This window comes from Leucoraja erinacea, chromosome 25 (genome assembly GCF_028641065.1).
Source record: "Leucoraja erinacea ecotype New England chromosome 25, Leri_hhj_1, whole genome shotgun sequence".
Taxonomy (NCBI): Eukaryota; Metazoa; Chordata; class Chondrichthyes; order Rajiformes; family Rajidae; genus Leucoraja; species Leucoraja erinaceus.
In genome coordinates this window covers 1,630,570-1,636,569 of record NC_073401.1, presented here as the reverse complement: position 1 = coordinate 1,636,569, position 6,000 = coordinate 1,630,570, and positions in this window count along the sequence as shown.

Here is a 6,000-nt window from a genome sequence, read left to right as displayed (position 1 = left end):
GCAAGATAATAGGACCACAATTCGGACCTTTTATATTATCAGAATTTACAAAGGGCAAAAATATGAGCTCTAAAATACAATGGAAGTCATTTTGATAGACCTATGGAACTACCAAAAGAAGCCATATTAGAACTACAATGGTGGAAAGAAAACATCAGGCATTGTTCCAATCCAATCATTATCAGCAATCCGTCTATCACACTACAAACGGATGCTAGTGCTCTCGGATGGGGTGCCACGGATTTCATCACCAGCTGTGGTGGGAGATGGCATGAACAGGAGTCATCATTACTTCACACTTTGGGCATAAATTATTTAGAAATGTTGGGAGCTTTTCACGGCCTTAAGTCATATTGCTTAGGGTTATCTCACCAGCATGTGAGATTACAAATTGATAACACCACTGTGGTAGCATACATCAACCACATGGGTGGAAACAAATCAACATCATGTGACAATCTGGCATACAAGATCTGGGAATGGTGTATCCGCAGAGGAATTTGGATATCAGCTACCTACTTACCACATAGACAAAACGTAGTGGCAGACACCAGGTCACGCAAATTCAATGAGAACATCGAATGAATGTTGGACAAAAAATATTTGCTGAAATTACAGCCCGATACGGAACACCAGATGTTGATCTATTCGCATCCAGGCTTAACCACCAAGTGCCAAGATATGTATCATGGGAACCAGACAGTGGGGCAGCAGCTACAGATGCTTTTTCGCTGCATTGGGGGAAATTGTTCTTTTATGCATTCCCTCCCTTCTGCCTCATCAGTCGGGTACTAAGTAAGATAAGACAAGACTCTGCGTCTGGTATCTTAATAGTACCCGATTGGCCTACCCAACCATGGTTCCCAGTGGTACAGGAGATGATATTAGAACCTCACATCACCATTCAACACAGACCAGATCTACTGGTAAATCCAGCAACTAGGACAAGTCATCCTTGTCATCGTCACATTAACGTTTTGGTTTGTAGAGTCTGAAAGCTCCTTTATTACACCTGGGCTTAACAACGAGAGCTATGAACATGATCGCTGGAGCCCAACGAGAGTCAACAAAAAATCAATACCTAGTATATATCAGAAAACGGCACGGGTATTGCAACCAGAACAACATTATCCACAGACCTACGAACATTCAACCGGTATTGGAATTTCTGGTAAATTTACACCATGACGAACGACTTACGTACAGCGCCATCAACTGTGCCAGAAGTGCCCTGTCCACCTATCTCTGGAGAGAAACAGAACGACAGCCTGTGTGGTCGCATCCGTTGGTAACCAAGCTCATGAGGGGCATATTCAATGCTAACCCTCCTAAGGCCAGATACTCCCATATATGGGACGTTGGCATCGTTCTGAATCTACTAAGGAACTGGACTCCAGCCACTAGCCTGTCATTACAGACTTTGACCTTAAAAACGGTCATGCTGATGGCATTGGTCACAGCACAAAGGGCGCACTCCCTACACAAATTGAGGCTGGATAACATGACCAGTTCGCAGGAAAATTTACATTTTTACATCCAGGAACTGGTAAAACAGAAGACAGGGGTCGGCAGGCCTAAAAGTGATTTTCAATAACTACCCTGCAGATGAGCGACTGTGTGTGGTAACACATCTAAAAGAATACATTAAACAAACCAAAACCATCAGAGGCACAGAAAAGGCACTGCTCATTAGCCACAGACAGCCTCATAAACAAATAACAAAACAGACCATTTCCAAATGGATAAAACAAGTACTTACTAAAGCAGGTATAGATACTAATTGCTTTAAATCTCACTCCACCAGGGCTGCAGCTACGTCGGCAGCATACAAGTTGGATGTTCCATTGGATCAGATCCTCAAGACGGCAGGATGGTCATCAGAAGGAACTTTCCGTAAATTTTATAATAAACCAGTGGAGGAAACTGGAACTTTTTCAAAAACTATTTTAAGTTCTGTAATATAATTTGTTCCATGAATATACGGGGTTTTATGATTTATTTTGTTAATAAATTTGGTTGTTGCATCTACATACGTATGGATGTCGAATATATTTCTCCCCTATACCAAGGCAGATGTGTGTCATGGACTCGTCCACGGCAAGAATCACAGAGCTTTGAAATCTTCATGGAGTCCCTCACGTGACTCCGAAGCAAAATAGTAAGATCGTTTGATCTGTATTTTATGAGGAGTAACGTTGAGGGAATACATGCCCACCGCTTCCACCCTGGATCATAAACTTGACTGGTATCTTTTTCTCTAATCTTACTATGTTTAAGTCATTACAGGTATCTGTGATTCACACCGCTGCTTTGAAGAATGATGCGCATGCGGACTAGCGGGCTCTTCATGTATTCCCTCAACGTTACTCATAAAATACAGATCAAACTTCGAACTGGTAAGTTATCATTTAATCTTACGATTCTATTCTATTCTATGTGGGGCTAGTGCAGATTGGGCATTTTGCTTGGCATGTGCAAGTTGGTCCAAGTTGGCCAAAGGGCCTGTATCCATGCTGTATGCTCTTCTAAATTGACAGCATAGGCCCAGTTAACCTCTCCTGGACAACAGCTGGATCCAATAGCCATTCCCTGTAAAACCGAGGCAATTTTAGCCAGAGGAGAGGAGGGTGGGGATGAGAGAAGAAGCAGGAGAGAAACAGGAAGAAAGGAGAGGAAGGAAGAAAGATGAGAGAGAGAGAGGTCAGGAGAGGAAGTGGGGCATCTCCCTTCTGCTAGCTATGTCCCCTGTCGCAGGTTTGAGGATCACTGAACCACTGGGATAAACCTAAGTCCACCAGCGCCATCATGAGGTCAAGATTAGGCTGCTGGGAAGAAGCCCCTGGCAGCCAGCGCCCCTGCCATGGCTAAAACTGAGTGGCCGGGGCAAACCTGATCAGCCAGTGCCACGTCCTGCCCATGGACAACAAGGGACTGGACTGGACACACACACACACACACACACACACGCAAGCACGCACGCACGCACACATCTGTGGAGGAGGTGGGATGGTTAATATTTAGTCATAGTCACAGAGTGATACAGCGTGGAAACTGTTCCTTCAGCCCAACTTCCCACACCGGCCAATGTGTCCCAGCTGCACTAGTCCCACCTCCCCGCATTCGGCCCATATCTCTCCAAACCTGTCCTATCCATGTACCTGTCTAACTGTTTCTGAAACATTGGGATAGTCCCTGCCTCAACTACCACCTCCGGCAGCTTGTTCCAGACACCCACCACCTATTTGAGGTTGAGACCCTGCATCAGGACAGACACCATGTTTATATGAAGCTGCCCTGTACCAGCCTAGCATAGTCTTGACGTAGTGACTCGGCATAAAATGGAGACAATCCTTCCATCTACACAGATGCTGCCTAACTTTCCAAGATCCTCCAGGAGTGTACCTTTCACTCCAGATTGCAGAATCTGTAGTCTACAGTGCTTCCAGTCAAATATCTTGCCCCTTCCTAGACGTTTCCTGTGTTGTCAGCTTCCTGTAAATAGGCATGATTTGAAGAGGAATTTCTAACGGAAGCAAAACTGTTTCAAAGATTATTATAAAATGCCCTATTATAAGTTCTACCAGAAGCCAATGACTCATATTGAAGTTATGGCCCACAGCTGAATAACCCCGACTTTGTCCGTTTTGGACCTGGGCCACTTGGATAATACTGCTAGCAACCCTGGCAATGGTGTTGGAGGATGGCACCTCCCATTCACCATCAGCCCATGACATCAGCCGACCTACTCCAGCTCTCCCATTGTTGGCTGTGCAAAAACAGGGATAGAGGGAAAATTAACTGAGAGAAAATAAATCAGTCTGTAGAAGGGTCTCGACCCAAAACGTCATCCATTCCTTCTCTCCAGAGATGCTGTCTGTCCCTGCTGAGCTACTCCAGCATTTTGTGTCTATCTTCGGTTTAAACCAGCATCTGCAATTCATAAAATCATAAGATCATGTGATTGGGGCAGAATTAGGCTATTCGGCCCATCAAGTCGACTCCACCAATCAATCATGGCTGATCTATCTCTCCCTCCTAATCCCATTCTCCTTCCTTCTCTCCATAACCTCCGACACCCGTACTAATCAAGAATCTAACTACCTCCACCTTAAATTTATCCACCAACTTGGCCTCTACAGCCTTTTGTGGCAAAGATTTCTGCAGATTCACCAGCCTTCCTACACTATTGAACATGTTGTTCTATGTTGAAGATGTTAAACGACAAATGCAAATTCTTTAAACTCTTTTATAAAATTCTGGTTTCCTGCATGTAATTAACCCTTGAAGCAGAACCTCCAATACAGAATACCCGAACCACTAACTTGTCACTGTGCAAATCATCACCTTTGAGCTCTGAGATGAATTTGCATTTATTTTCACTTAACCAATTAAGGTACAGTGACATTTGAGTTAATTAATTGACTGTAAAGGAGTGTAGAAGGATGTGAATAACATCACATGTTTCATTTTTGGAAAATACATCAAATGTTCTTACTTATTTAAAGTACTTGATGTTGTGGATTAGCTGACATTTTTTAACTACAAAGTGATCAATGTATTTAGGTAGACAAAAATGCTGGAGAAACTCAGCAGTTGAGGCAGCATCTATGGAGCGAAGGAAATAGGTGACGTTTCGAGTCGAGACCCTTCTTCAGATTTATTCATACAAACTCCATACAGACAGCATTCGAACCTGGGACTCCATCGCTGCAAGCGCTGTAAAGCACTGCACCACCGTGTCACCTCATTATTATTATTATGGAAACTTAGTAAACTGAGGCACTCTTGTTGCATAATATATAATAAGTTGTCAATCTGTAAAGCCCAATAAGATTTCTAGTTCCTAGTTTCATCGGTTGTTTAGTTGGCATTATCAATTTCCCTCAGTTCGGTGGGTCGTGTGTTCAAGTCTCACTTCAAAGACCAGAGCACAAAAATTGTGTTGAACAATCCAGAGAGCATTATAAAGGAGTGGCAAGCCTCAAGAAGCGACTCATTTATTAAAATTCCCCTGTCTGATGATACTAAGTCTGATGATACTAACATAGAAAAAGAGAACTGCTACTCTGACTGACATATAGTTTCTATCTTTCATTTGCTAAAGGCAAAACTGATACCAGTGACAAACATCATGTTCATCTGACTCTCGACCCATTTTATAGTAATTAAATCCTATATTTTGAGCACTGAGCTTCATGCAAAGTCCTAATGTAACAATGGGCAACAAAATGTGAGACGTGGAAGAGTGTGTCAGGAGTGGTCTTGAATGATTAAGAAGGAACTGCAGATGCTGGAAAATCGAAGGTAGACAAAAATGCTGGAGAAACTCAGCGGTTGCAGCAGCATCTATGGCAACGTTTTGGACCAAAACGTCTGAAGAAGAATTTCTATTTCCATCGCTCCATAGATGCTGCTGCACCCGCTGAGTTTCTCCAGCATTTTTGTCTACCTTCGTATTCTTGAATGACCCTGATGCTGGGAGTGATCCTGAAGACGATAGTGTGCTTGACCTCATTGAGATAAGCAGTCATAGAAACATAGAAAATAGGTGCACGAGTCGGCCATTCGTCCTTCGAGCCAGCACCGCCATTCAATATGATCATGGCTGATCATCCAAATTCAGTACCCCGATCCTGTTTTCTCCCCATATCCCTTGATTCCGTTAGCCCTAAGAGCTTTATCTAAATAAATTATTCTTGAAAACACCCAGTGAATTGGCCTCCAATGCCTTCTGTGGCAGAGAGCTCAGTCAGGACATTGTGTTAGGGCTGCTTGAAAAGTCTCAGGTCTCAGTATGGAGGTTGAAGTTTGGTTCTTTAAATAGTGCTGTTGCATTAAAACCCAGTTGTTCTGTTCGTATATAAGAACTATTATTTTTCAGTTGAAAAATCATGTTGGAGATGAAATACTCATGTTGATATTATCCCGGGGATGGGTTCAATCATAAATTTGAATGCTGGAGGTCTGGAAGTGGCAACAATATTGTTCCAGGTCAGGTTT